At 40.3% G+C, this 15,172-nt stretch overlaps 1 protein-coding gene across 1 annotated transcript in view; it reads left to right on the top strand.

The window, feature by feature from the left end:
- The window catches only part of vcana (versican a), a 51,470-nt gene that overhangs the window by 10,131 nt on the left and 26,167 nt on the right, over positions 1-15,172 (top strand). The window lies entirely within an intron of this gene.

Here is a 15,172-nt window from a genome sequence, read left to right as displayed (position 1 = left end):
CAGGGTAAAACCAAATGACAGATGATAGTTGCCATTTAGAGAAACAGCAAAAGTAACTAACACCTCACCTGTCAGCCTTTTTAGTCTTGCTATCTTACTCCCTTTTTTGCCTTTCTCATCTTGTTTCCGCTGTCAGAGTTTGCCCTCTGTCATTCTCACTTGTACTTATCAGAGCAGACGTTTGGATAATGGACAAAGCTACTGCTGGACTTCTAAATTCAGTCATCCTCGGTGACCCCTGACCTGGCCTTTCCATCTTTACAAATGAGAGGTTGAACAGATAAGCTGCCCCCTGCCTGGCCATTTACTGCCCCTGAGCTGTGCTAGCTCTCGTGGTGATAAGTCCCCATGGAGTTCAGAGGGCACACAAACAGGCCACCCTCACCTCCTGCTCTGTGTATTCCATGTCAGCTCTCTCAGTCCTGTTGTATTTACGGCCCCGTCTAAGTGCTGTTCAAGTACCCTTGTTTGGTTGGACTCACTCAATCATATCCCGCTTTCCCACTCTCAATAATATCTCAGAAACTATGTAAACCTATGACAGTTAGACTACACAGAAAGACAGGGAGAATAGAGGGTTGGTGCAGAGGGAAAAGTGCGATAATTTGTCTCTGATTGGTCTCTGCATTGGCCCAGAGAAAACAAAGGCCTCAGTAACAGCATCACTGAGATAATGCACTCTCTGAGAGCAGGCACTAATTTTCCTGTTAGGGAAAAAGTGTGTCTCACACTTTACATCAGAGATAGTTTCATGAAGAAAGAGGGCTAGTACATAATGGTCAACAGCTGGCTTTACACAATCTGTCTGCACCAGCGAGGAAAGCTTTCTATGTTTCTTTTTATGGGTGTGGGGAAATGAGAGAGCATGTGAGGACAGAGAGGAAAGAGCAAACATAATGAAGTAAATTAAGGGATTGACTCATTAATAAAACCCTAAGAAAAAGTAGACAAGTTAATTAGTGAGCATTTGAAGACAATAACTGAGAGATGAAACAAATTCATGGGCTGCTGTTCAATGATACAAGTAAACACTCAAATTGTTGGAGTAGAGACAAAATGTACAAGAGAGGACAAAAATAGTCAGGTCAACTCGGACCAAACCACAACACTAGATTCCTTCCTGTTTAATTTCTCAGTTAGAGTAACGTGTATCATTTCAGGCAGATCCGGACATGTTCAGAGAAACATTCAGAGTACACTTAGTTTTTCACAGAAAATAGACTTTGAAAATGACCTCACCTGCCATAAACTGATGACAAACTATCCAACATCATCAGGTTTAAGAGGCAGACTATTAAATTGAGAATCAGCATGATTATATTGGCCTCACTGATACCTTAAAACAGAGATATTCAACAGGGGGTCCGTGACCCCTAGGGGGTCTTCAGAGTTAGTGCAAGGGGACCTCCAAATTATGTTTAAAGAATGTTTTGAAGGTTTATTTTAAAAAAAAATTAAATATGTCTGAAAAGATACATTAAAATTAATCTAACATTCTAATAGCAAAGATAAATTGGCCTATTTGTGAAAAAAAAAAAAAAAAAACATTTAATGTACACATTGAGGATAAGCTTACTATCGGTAAGGTAGCCACTATGGCTGCTATACAGTTAAGCCTAAGGAGTCACCACCATTCATTTTTATCCATCCGGCCCAGGATAATGCAACTTAATTTTATACAGTACATGGAGAAGGGGGTCCCTACTCTGTCTCTCTTTCAGCTAAGGGGTCCTTGGCCTAAAAACGTTGAAGACCCTGGCCTTAAAATAATTGAGATTATTTGCCAACAATTCTGGTGCAGATAAAAACTTTGTTCCATAACTAAGCATTGATTCCACTGTTTCTTTGAGAAAATTTTGTGAATTAATGTTAATGCAGGTTATAAACAACATTAGGAGTTCTAGGAAAATTACCTCTGGGTATATTGTGGCATATTGTTCTTTGACTGCTATTTGACTCATAAGGCTTGTCTCACAAACTGCCTGCTTTACATTCTAAAAAGGTATAAACAAATATAGTAAATAATAATTGTATCTGTTTGCATGTGTAACATTTGATCAAAGTGAGGTGAGGCCAATTTGACTGCTGGATTTTGGTGTTAATCTTGGCATCTTTCCACACCTCTGCATGTTGTTGGTATTCTTAAAGTGTTCTAAACAATTCTGCTTTATATTTGAAGGAGTTATATTTTTTCAGATTTTTTTAATCTTTTTAGATTTTTTAATTTATGTGCTTATGTGTGTTTCTTAGGAAGGACTAAGTTGATCAACCAGACTTCTTTTGTGGATATGTCTGTGGTAGGAACCACCACCATCAGCTCCCCCACCTCCATCCCTTTACTGGAGAGTAGCACCACGACGCTAAGCCCAACATCTGAAACTGTATCAGAGACAGACGAGTCTCCAGATTCTGCAGTTCCTACAAAACCTCCATTTATGTTCTCTACCAGTATGACTCCACCTCGCTCCACTCCAGCAGGCCAAGAAGAAGAGTTAATCACCACAGTTGGACCCACCATCAAAGAGGAACATGACGATGATGATGATGTAACGGCCGCACCAGACGTTGATGTTGATGACTTTGTAAGTGAAAAAGTAACCTATGTGGAATCCGCTCCCCACCGCGGTGACACATTTTCAGAATCCCAACACACAACAGAGAGCACTGATACCACAGAGTCAGTGGTTAAACTCTTTGAGGAGCCTGATGATCAGTCAGTAATTGAGATCAGCACAATCCAACCTGATGTCCCCATACCAGACGCCTCTCTCAGCACAGAGCCCATGTTTGCAGAGGGGAAGACTGAGGAAACAATTGTGGATTCTGGGATCACCACAGCCATGACCTCCGACCTCACTGACACTCCAGAATCAGCTGAACTGACCAGCGAGGAAGTGTTCAGCTCCTCAGAATCACCCGCAACCAATGGGCTTTATTCAACAACGCCAGACTATGTTGATGAGCTTGAAACTGATTTTAATGTAGAGGGAGCGTCAACTTCTCAGCCACGCCAAGATAACTTTTCATCGAGCCCATCCGACAGCACTAGTATCATTGATGGAACATCAATCCCCACTACCATTCCCACTGACACCACCTTTATGTGTAACACCCAACCTGGCAGTAAGGTGAAGGTCACCACCACAGGACCGCCAGAGACTACCAGCACTGCGGCACAAACCACCCCTCAAACCCAGGATGTAGAGAGCACATCTGCAGCTGCAATAGCTGTCACCGCTCACATAGATGTTGGAACCTCAGCTGAAGATGTGACATCGGCAACAAGTGTACATGTCTTTGATGAGTCCACCACTCAGGTGCCAGAGCACAGCAGTGACTCCTTGACAGAGGACAACACAGCAACAGAGATGGGGACCGAGTTCTTTACATCCACTCACGTGGCTTCAGCTGTGGCTGACACAACCACCACTCCAGGTACTGTGGTCGCTGGTGAACAGTCCGTCCAAGTGACCAGTGCCATGCAGAATGTATCAGGTAAGACATACCAACAATTCATTTAATCTTTTAAAGTTTAATTTGGCAACTTTGAATTCAGGGCAAATGGTTCTAATTTAAGTGTAGTTCAGATTTGTGGTTGTGCAAATAGGAAATGGTATTACTTAATCTTTATTTACCACAACAATGAAATGGTAAACAATTGGAGGAGGGCCTGACTGAACAAAAAAATCCTCTTGGAGATAGTTACAGCTTTCCACATTAAAGCATTGTTTTAGGCTGGCCTGTAATTTACTCAAGTTCAATGAGCTCTGCAATTTGGTCTCAAAATCCTCAAATAGTGTGTGTCCATTATACTGGAGGGTGATACGAATTTGTTGTCTTTGTCGCTCTGTTTTGTTTTTTCTATTTGTTACAAGTTGATGCACTGGTTTGTTGAGAATTTGATATTTCGCATGAATAGCCTTTTTGCACTATTTATCATTATGTTGCATTGTACTATTGCTGGGAGATGGGAGAAGCTGTGCTGTCCAGGGTGCTGAAATAGAGAGGAAGTTTGATTTTGACTGCCAGTGAAATGTATTGTGGTTGGAGTAAACTGATGTAATGTAGACATATCAAAGACAACGTGTTGGGCCTCTGCTGTTGGGCAATTGGATTTTTGTTATTTAACCCAGCCAGCTTTAAACAAGTACTGCTCTTGTTGTTTTTTCCTAACTGACTTTACTATTATTCCTAGATAATGTAGACTGTTAAATAACAATGTTTAGTTAAGGTGCAAGGACTTGCTCTCTAAATTACTAATTAATCTACAGTAATACACAAGCAGTTAGTGTACAGCATAATGATACTCATTTTTGCATGGTGAGTCAACTCCTTGCATGCAAGTTCTTCTATAATTAACCAAGTTGAAGTGTTTTGTTTTCCGGTTCCCTCAGGCTCATGTTTGTGTGTGTTCTCAGTGTGGACTTCTGCTGAAAGACTGCTTAGCCTCAGGACCTTCTCAGTCAGTCCAGCTGAGCAGATGTCCTTATAATTATTGTCACATAGACAAGCGAGATGGGAAAGAGAGAGGGAGAGGCGAGAGATGGCAGTAGAGAGAGAGAGAGAGTGGGATCAGAATCATATCATTGGTGGTGGAATGTAACTAAGTACATTTAAGTATTTTAAGTACTGTACTTAAGTAGACATTTGAGATACTTACACTTTACTTGAGCCTTTTCTTTTCATGCCACTTTCTACTTCCTCTCCACTACAGTTCAGAGAGAAATATTGTACTTTTTACTCCACTACATAATAATAATAATCTGACAGCTTTAGTTACTAGTGTAAAATGAGATGTATTGAAATGGGGACATTTCATCTGAAGAAAGGGAAGAATGTAAAATGAGATTTATTTTGTGAATATTTAGTTAACTAATGACCTTTTTAGGGTTACTGAAATAAGTCACATATTTCCATTAATTGTAGCTTCATATTGTATTCTGTTCCTTGAACAAGGGAGCTATCTAACATGTTGTACCCTGCCTGTAATTCAGTAACAGTTAGGTTGGCGGAGGGATATGATGTTGAGATGATGAAGCACGTTTTGTTATGAGTCTTGAGTTGTCCTACGCTTAAGGAGTGTCATTAAAGAAAGGACCAAGTTACACAGTCGAAGCTGTCTCTGTGCTCTTACTCTATCCACGTCCCGAAAGTACTTGTATGTAATAACGTCAAGTTAATAGTCAACGCCAACAATAACTAGACAAGATTTTTGCACACAAAACACGTTTATGAAATACAATGTTTTTTAAATAAATTAAACTACCCAACAATAACGGCCTACAAGTCCAGCTGAAATGATTAGCCGATTAAACACAGAACTGTTTTTCCGTTTCCGTTTTTTTTTTCTAAAATGTGAGGTTTTTTCCGCATTGAGTACTTTTACTTTTAATACTTTAAGTACATTTTCCTGATGATACTTACTACATACACACTTTTACTTAAGTAATATTTTCAATGCAGGACTTTTACTTGTAACAGAGTATTTTTACAGTGTGTTATTAGTACTTTCTAGGATCCGAATACTTTTCCACCACTGCCTATCATGAATAAAATATTGTTTCAAAACTTAATATAAAACATAATTCACTAAGGTTGTTATGATTTATTATAATTATATAATCTGTATTTCTTCATATTTGTGGTGCTACAGGAATGACAAAATCTTACTATTTGATTTATTTCAATTATGTTATTGTAGACATGATTTGAAGAGATTTAGTTACAGCAAATTGAGAATTTTTAAATACATATTAAAGCAATGACTTTCAAGTCAACAGCACATGATCTCACATGCAAACAGCAGCTGCATCATTTTGTACTAATTTGCTCTCCAGCTGAGTTGCAAAGATTGCCATGGTGACTCATTCCTTGTCCCTGAATAGCAGCTCATGTTAGGGATCTGTTGAATTGGAAAGGACACAAGTGAACACATTGGTCATTTGGCCGTTTTGGGAATTTGGTCTGGATTCATGGTATAGGTGCTTGGGAGAGCAGTAATCTGTACTTCAGGTTATACACACTCTGAACTGCTTGTGTGTTCATCAGCACTGTGTATATGCAGGGTGGTCAGTTTAGTTGCCAAGAGTATACAATACATAATATTTTGTATGTTTGTATATGAAAGAGATACAAAATCTGTCTGTGTGTCTTTGCGCATAGTGTGTATTTGTACTGCAAATCACCATGCATTTGCAGTATTTCTCTCCTTCTGTGTGCATGCACCGGCTTACTGACAGCCAGCCTGGCAATAACAGTGTTGTGTTGGCAGTCTACCTGAATGAGCGTAGATGCTTTTTTTCCACATAGACTGGACACCAGCTCAAGAGGTGATGTCATTGCTAACACAAAGCCACCCCTCTGTATGAGGACAGCTGGAGGCTGCCTGACCAAAGCGAGCGATTATAGCTACTTTTACTGCTATCATGTGATGTGGCTCAGCTGAGGCACCCGAGGGCTCTTCTGCCCTCCCAGTTCGTAATTCAAGACCCATACATATCAAGTGTTTGTAAGATATATTATGAAGTATTGAAAACCTTCAATTCACTAAGGCTTGCTAAGGTAGAGCCAGGCTAGCAGTTCCTCCTGGTTCCAGTCTTTATGCTAAGCTAAGCTAATTTTTTTATTTTACCTTTATTTAACCAGGAAAGTCCCATTGAGATTAAAAACCTCTTTTTCAAGGGAGTCCTGGCCAAGAAGCAGCAAAAGAGTTTCAAACATACAATACAATTACATACACATTATGAAAAACAGTTACAAAGGATCGACTCAAGTGTTCTCAATCTGGACTTAAAAGCGTTCAATGAAAGTAATTCAGTCAATTTCCAGTCTTTTTGCAACATGTTCCATGTGTGGGGGGCTGAGTAAACAAAAGCCCTTTTTCCCAGTTTTTAACCAGTGGTTTTAACCACTTGAAGCTGATTGCTAGCTGAGGAAGTTATTTGTCCTATACAGCTATGTTTTTGTCTAACCCCTATATGAAGACTAGGTTGGCCAATGCTACTGTGGGCTGCTTCGATTCAGTCATTCATGTTTAATGTAGCGTTGGGAACTTCAGCACAGCCAATTGTGCTGAAGTTGTTTGGAACCAATAATCTTTCTGAATCACCGTTGCAGAGAGAGAGAGAGAGAGAGAGAGAGAGAGAGAGAGAGAGAGAGAGAGAGAGAGAGAGAGAGAAAGAGAGAGAGAGAAAGAGATTAAAGGAAAGGAAAGTTTGTATACCAAACATAACACGACCAGGCCCAAACTAAAGTAAATTAAATTGTTATTTGGCCCTAAATACAGAATACAAATAGGCATATTACCTGATTACTGTTAAAAGTATCAGGTTAAGAAAAGTTCTGACGGTGTACAGACTTAATGCACACAGCCTAGCTATAGAGACGGGTCGCTACAAAAAGCAGGCTACCAGATGAGCACACACACACACACACACACACACACACACACACACACACACACATACTAGGCCTTGAACACACACACATACTAGGCCTTGAACACATTTAGACTTTTTATTATTATTACTTGAATAGCTTTGTCTCATTATTTGATTATTACCATTGGTATATTGTTATTATTGTTACTTTGGTTGTTGAATTTGTATTAATTTTGCATGATGCTTTCGCAATATTGTTTTTGTTACATTCATGCCAATAAAGCTAATTTAACTGAATTGAATTGAGAGAGAGAGAGAGAGAGAGAGAGAGAGAGAGAGAGAGAGAGAGAGAGAGAGAGAGAAGGAAAGTTTGTATACCAAAGGATTTCATGTGGTTGACTGTAAACTATTTTCCTCCTCTTTGCTTGTACTACATTATGCACACACTGGTAAACAATTTAGGCGCAACAGGAACAAACTGTTAATTTTAGGATTAACTGTTAATTTTGCCATCTGCGCTATGCATATTATTGGATTTGTCGACGTCATGGCTCACAAAACTGGAATGTCTGTTCTTGTAGGGAGGATAGCCAAGTTAGTCAGAGGGATCAAGATGACTTCCAGAGATAAAGGGCTGTTGTTTGGGCCAGTTTTCATATGAGACATGGTCCTTTCTACGTCATGTGAACATTCAATGGGCGTCATCAGGGTTTTTCCTTACATCAATTCTTTTTTTTTCATGGCCTCAAACCCTTTTCTTAGTTTCAAAGGTTGTTAATGCCATCTATTAGTTCCCTAAATTGAGCTGTAATATAACACTCTATCATATCATAACAATCTCATATCTAATATCTTGGTGGTTGGGTTTTGTGTAGTAGTGTAAGGCAACTATCTTTTGGAGTTGGACTATTTCCAGCCAGACATCTTTTTTATTCATATAAATACATAAACCCATTTGAGGCAACATAGCGTAGGTGGAGGATGATAAAATTGTAACATTGCATGCTGAAAAGGGATTGATATTCTGCTTCTGTGTTAGACTTAAAATCAAGAGCAGACAGCTGCTGACATCTGAAATCACTTAGTCTTTGGAACTCTAATTGGATAATATACAATGAGAGAAGACAATAACATGAATAATTCTACAATATATTATCCAAATGAATAGTACTATAAATATGACTTTTGTGGAGGTCATGATTTGTATTAAGCATTGGACGCAGTTGTTTTGATTTAACTCTCCTATTGCTATTTAAGCAGTAGATTGTGATGATGTTTGTTTGGGTTGTATTATACAGTATGGTGTTCATGTTTTAAATTCTACAAACATAAGAATGTGTTCTGAAATAGTTGAATGTGATAGTGTATTTGCCATAAATGTTGTTGGCATACTGATTTACTACGATTCATATTTTCTGTTTCGATTGTGTTAACTTTTTCAGTGAAGACAGGGCCGTTTTACCATGTGATTTATCTTGTAAATAATATTAATTGTACCTTTAGTAAATCAACAGATCAAAACATTTTAAGTACTTGGCAATGTCTATGTTCAACTGGCCTCTTGATAATATTTTATTTTTCACAGCAATTTAGAATATAAATCTTTGAATTATGGTTTGGATGAAGTTCAGACACAAATATGCTGGAGAGAGATTTATTTGCAGTGTTTTGCAATGTTTGTTTATTTCAAAATGTTTTTAGAAGAAGCATATTGTGAGAATACAAAAAACAGTGATAGCCATAGCTTTTTGATTCTAAATCACAATTTAACACATACAAATTCAGGTTCAGCTTTTACTTGTAGTTTCTTTTAATCCATGGACTCGTCAGCAGCTGCAGCATAAGTAGTTTATACACTTTTATTCGCAAGTGTTTAGAAACAGAACCCCTCGATCAATTTATGCTTTTTTTTGGTTAGACCCTATCCGCCTGGTAAACGTCCTTGTCTTTCTTTTCATTAAATATATGTTGTCTCCTATTACAAGCCGAGATAACCTTGGTGACATAGAGGTATTTTCATTGACTTGACAAAGCTACCAAAGTCATGTAGTGGTAATCCCCATGTCTAGTAAACTCAATTTAATGTAAATGTCTTAAATAGTTACCCCATAAAATTAATCTTTAAAGGAGCCTTTCCTTTGTCTCCTTTCTCTGTGATGTATTTGGTGTTTTTCCACTGACAATTAAAACAGCATCTCTTAAGTGTGATGTATGTGATAGTGTTAATGTCATACCTACCACTCCCGGAACTAAAATGTAAAGTTGTAGTTTTATTTTTGTATCCATTAACTACACTTTCAGTTACTTTGCAATCAAATTGCCACAATCTGCCCTTATGTTCATTTATTTTCATTGCAGTTGACCAGGATCCACATCCACAAGATTCTGAGTCTCCTGCCATACCAGTTGTGCCTGACCATCCCACCCCCTCCATAGCAGATGGTGAGCCCATCCTGCAGAGTGGAGACCCAGACCTTTCCTCCCTAGCTGCGGTAACCATCACTCCAACTGTTAGCTTTATAAATGGTAAACATGAGATCACACTAGAGCCACAGAGCCGAGAAGAAAAAGAAGCCAAAGGTACCCAGATTTTGACAAATGTGACAACTCTGGGAACAAGCGATGAAATAACCACGGTATTTTATGATAGTAAGACTGATCTGCTTGTTGATAGCTACACTGAATCAACAACAGAACTGACAGCAATACTGTCCTCTACAGAGATCCCAGATGTTGATGAGAATGACCCTGACATAATCCCACTAGTTGAATCAACACCTCCTCACACACTCCCTGAAGCAGATGAGCTTACCACAAAAGGCTACACACAGAAAGACACAACCTCTGTTCCAGCCTCAACAGTAAAGGACACAGAATTGAAAAGTACACACAAAATTGATGTTGCCACAGACGCCACTGAGGGGATGAGTGATGTAACAGCTACCTCTGCTGACTTTGTTCCTACAGTAACACCAGCTGAACTACAGATAACCAAGGCAACTAAAGAGACCCAAAACATAAAGGCTCATGAGGAAACCACCTCTGTCATAACCACATCTGTACAAGAAGAGGCCTACGAGTCAGGGAGGACTCCCATGTATGTTAAAAGTGACTCAGGAGTGATTCAGACAGATAAGGCTAAGGACCAACCATCTGTTACTTCTGCAATGGAACTTTACACAGCCAGTGATAAAGTTGACATCAAACAGGACACAAAGAGCACATTTGCCACTCCAGCTGCTGAAGACAGCACTCAGTCTATGTTACAGACTGTACACACTCCCTCCTCTGATGACGCTGATGGGAAAACACCAATATCAACAACTAGTGACTCACAGACCTCCACTCATGATGAGAAGGGAGAGAAAGAGGCCCAAACCCCAAAAGAATTTGCCTTCAGCACAATGGATCCTTCAGTATCTAGTAGTTCTGCCTCTCCTGAGCAGAGAGCCAAGACTGAGATAACACCGGCTATAGATGTAGGCAGCACTGAATCATCAGCATCTGCAGCACCTACCCTGGCTAAAACTTCAGAGGCTACAGTCACAAGTCAGGGAAGGAGTACAGCCAGCCAAATGCCTTCCGTCTCACCTAATGAGAAAGTTGCGACTGATGCAATGTCTATACAGGAGGTGGATTTAAGGGTTCAAACACTAAACTTATTTACAACCAGCCCACCATCAACTACTTCAGCAGGGACAACATCATCTTCAAGTTTAAGTGCTACAAATCCAAAGGATCAAGCTACGTGGGAGAGTGAATTAACATCGCAAATAGTAGAAGAAGCAGGCACAGATAAAACATCAATTTCTGCCACTGGTGAGTTGGAAAAAACATCAGCACCCACCACTATGCACGAGGAGTGGAAACAGAATGAGACAACTCCTCCCTCTCATAAATCCACCACAGCGACTGGTTCCCCCTTATACAGTGCTATTGAAATTATTAAAACAACAATGGCCTCTTTCACAGGGTATTTTAGTCAGTATTCAACACAGAGTGCAACACTCATGACTGAATTACCTGAGAAAACTCCCAGTGGTGTCAAAGATGAGGAGACTTCAATAGATCAAACTTCCTCTTCTGTAGCTACTTCTACTTCTCCAGTAAATAGCAACATCGAACCAGATGAGTCTTTTTTAACCGGAGCTTCACCAGTGGAAATCTCAAGTGTGACTGAGGACAAAAAAAAAATACAAACTCTAACCGTGACCCAGGTTAGTGTCATTACGGAGACAGCTTCGTTACATCCTAGCATTGCTGAACAATTTACAGATGACCAAACTTCTCGTACCACATCAACAGGAGCTAGTGATGCAGGTACCATGCTCATAACAGAAAAATCAGCTGTTCAAACAACACAATATGAAACAGCTCATGGTTCAACCACAGCAACTACTGTCTCTTCATTGTTGATTACAAAGTCAACATCAGTAACAGCATTGCATGAAACTGAAACAAGTAATACTTCGAAAACAGCTGTCAATACGGCTTCATCATTATACAGTACTGAAAAACCAATATCTGTGTCACGTGAAACACAAGAGACTGTAACCACCAGTCAGACTGAGAAAGCATCAGTAACACCAGAGTCAAGCTCTACATTCCCAACAACACAGGAAGAGAGCTCAGGTGAGCCGAATACTGAGACGTCCAGCAAAGATTCTAAAGGTCCTACAGCTTCATCGTTGTTTAGCACTGAGAAGTCAACAGCACTTCCATTTGGGGAAAAAGACAGTGCTCTCACAGCACAGACAGATACGTCCTCACTCTCTCCTGTTACTGAAAAGTCAGAGCAAAGTTCAATTTTCACTCCAGCAGATGAAGAGGGCTCAGGTGACCAAACCCCTCACATGTTCACTTCTACCTCTTCTGTCACAGGGACATCTTCTCTCTACAGTACTGATGCACCAACAGCAATGTCACCTAGAACAACAGAAAGTCTTGAAACACATGAAACAAAACTGCCATCACTTACGAGAGAACCATCGGTTTCTCCAATCTCTGATGAGACACTCACAAGCTCACTAACAATGTCTCCAAGTTTGGCTTCTGTTGTATCATCCATTGATCCAGCCATTGAGGATGATGGTATCAGCAGTGCATCTACAGTGGTTGAGTCCATTCCTTCATCCAGTGGATCAACCAGGAGCCCTGAAACAACATCCTTGGGCCTTCACACTACCAGTGAAAGATCTGGAGACATCAGTGTTGATTTCACTGTAGAGTCATTACTTTTGGCAACCACTCTGTCCTCAATGTCCAGCACTGAGACTCCATTAGTGACAGCATCACATGAAACTGAAATAAGTGTAACTTCAAAGCCAGCTGATATTACAGCTTCATCACTCTACAGTACTGATAAACCAACCTCAGCATCAGCTGAAACACAAGAGTCTGTAACAACAAGTCAGACAGAGAAAATATCAGCTTCAGCAGAGATAAGTTCTACTTTTCCAACAACAGACGAAGAGAGCTCAGGTGACCAAACCCAAGAAATGTCCATTCAGACCTCCTCTGTCACAGCTAAATCATCTCTTTACAGCACTGAGGCATCAACAGCAACATCTCCTGTTACTGCATCTGCTGTTTCAGGCACTGACACTAAAGTTATTAGTAGTGAAACTACAATGGTGGAGTCCATTACTTCATCCAGTGAATCAACCATGAAATATGATACATCATCACTCCTCATTAGCACAGATTCAAAAAGTTCTGAAGCAAACACTGACGATTTCACTGAAGAGTCAATCATCACAGCAACTACTGTCTCTTCATTGAGTACAGAGTCACCATCAGTGACAGCAACGCATCAAACTGAAACAGGTGATACGTCGAAAACAGCTGTCACTTCAGCTTCATCATTATACAGTACTGAAAAATCAACATCAGCGTCACATGAAACACAAGACACTGTAACTACAAGTCAGACTGAGAAAGCATCAGTAACACAAGAGTCAAGCTCTACATTCCCAACAACACAGGAAGAGAGCTCAGGTGAGCCGACTACTGAGACGTCCAGCAAAGTTTATAAAGGTCCTACAGCTTCATCGTTGTTTAGCACTGAGAAGTCAACAGCACTTCCATTTGGGGAACAAGACAGTGCTCTCACAGCACAGACAGATACGTCCTCACTCTCTCCTGTTACTGAAAAGTCAGAGCAAAGTTCAATTTTCACTCCAGCAGATGAAGAGGGCTCAGGTGACCAAACCCCTCACATGTTCACTTCTACCTCTTCTGTCACAGGGACATCTTCTCTCTACAGTACTGATGCACCAACAGCAATGTCACCTAGAACAACAGAAAGTCTTGAAACACATGAAACAAAACTGCCATCACTTACGAGAGAACCATCGGTTTTTCCAATCTCTGATGAGACACTCACAAGCTCACTAACAATGTCTCCAAGTTTGTCTTCTGTTGTATCATCCATTGATCCAGCCATTGAGGATGATGTTATCAGCAGTGCATCTGCAATGGTTGAGTCCATTCCTTCATCCAGTGGATCAACCAGGAGCCCTGAAACAACATCCTTGGGCCTTCACACTACCAGTGAAAGATCTGGAGACATCAGTGATGATTTCACTGTAGAGTCATTACTTTTGGCAACCACTCTGTCCTCAATGTCCAGCACTGAGACTCCATTAGTGACAGCATCACATGAAACTGAAATAAGTGTAACTTCAAAGCCAGCTGATATTACAGCTTCATCACTCTACAGTACTGAGAAACCAACCTCAGCATCAGCTGAAACACAAGAGTCTGTAACAACAAGGCAGACAGAGAAAATATCAGCTTCAGCAGAGATAAGTTCTACTTTTCCAACAACAGATGAAGAGAGCTCAGGTGACCAAACCCAAGAAATGTTCATTCAGACCTCCTCTGTCACAGCTAAATCATCTCTTTACAGCACTGAGGCATCAACAGCAACATCTCCTGTTACTGCATCTGCTGTTTCAGGCACTGACACTAAAGTTATTAGTAGTGAAACTACAATGGTGGAGTCCATTACTTCATCAAGTGAAACAACCATGAAACATGATACATCGTCACTCCTCATCAGCACAGATGACGATTTCACTGAAAAGTCAATCATCACAGCAACTACTGTCTCTTCATTGAGTACAGAGTCACCATCAGTGACAGCAACGCATCAAACTGAAACAGGTGATACTTCGAAAACAGCTGTCACTTCAGCTTCATCATTATACAGTACTGAAAAACCAACATCAGCGTCACATGAAACACAAGACACTGTAACTACAAGTGAGACTGAGAAAGCATCAGTAACACCAGAGTCAAGTTCTACATTCCCAACAACACAGGAAGAGAGCTCAGGTGAGCCGACTACTGAGACGTCCAGCAAAGATTCTAAAGGTCCTACAGCTTCATCGTTGTTTAGCACTGAGAAGTCAACAGCACTTCCATTTGGGGAACAAGACAGTGCTCTCACAGCACAGACAGATACGTCCTCACTCTCTCCTGTTACTGAAAAGTCAGAGCAAAGTTCAATTTTCACTCCAGCAGATGAAGAGGGCTCAGGTGACCAAACCCCTCACCTGTTCACTTCTACCTCTTCTGTCACAGGGACATCTTCTCTCTACAGTACTGATGCACCAACAGCAATGTCACCTAGAACAACAGAAAGTCTTGAAACACATGAAACAAAACTGCCATCACTTACGAGAGAACCATCGGTTTCTCCAATCTCTGATGAGACACTCACAAGCTCACTAACAATGTCTCCAAGTTTGGCTTCTGTTGTATCATCCATTGATCCAGCCATTGAGGAT

Source organism: Perca flavescens, chromosome 5, assembly GCF_004354835.1.
Source record: "Perca flavescens isolate YP-PL-M2 chromosome 5, PFLA_1.0, whole genome shotgun sequence".
NCBI lineage: Eukaryota > Metazoa > Chordata > Actinopteri > Perciformes > Percidae > Perca > Perca flavescens.
This window is presented reverse-complemented; position numbering and strand designations above follow the sequence as displayed.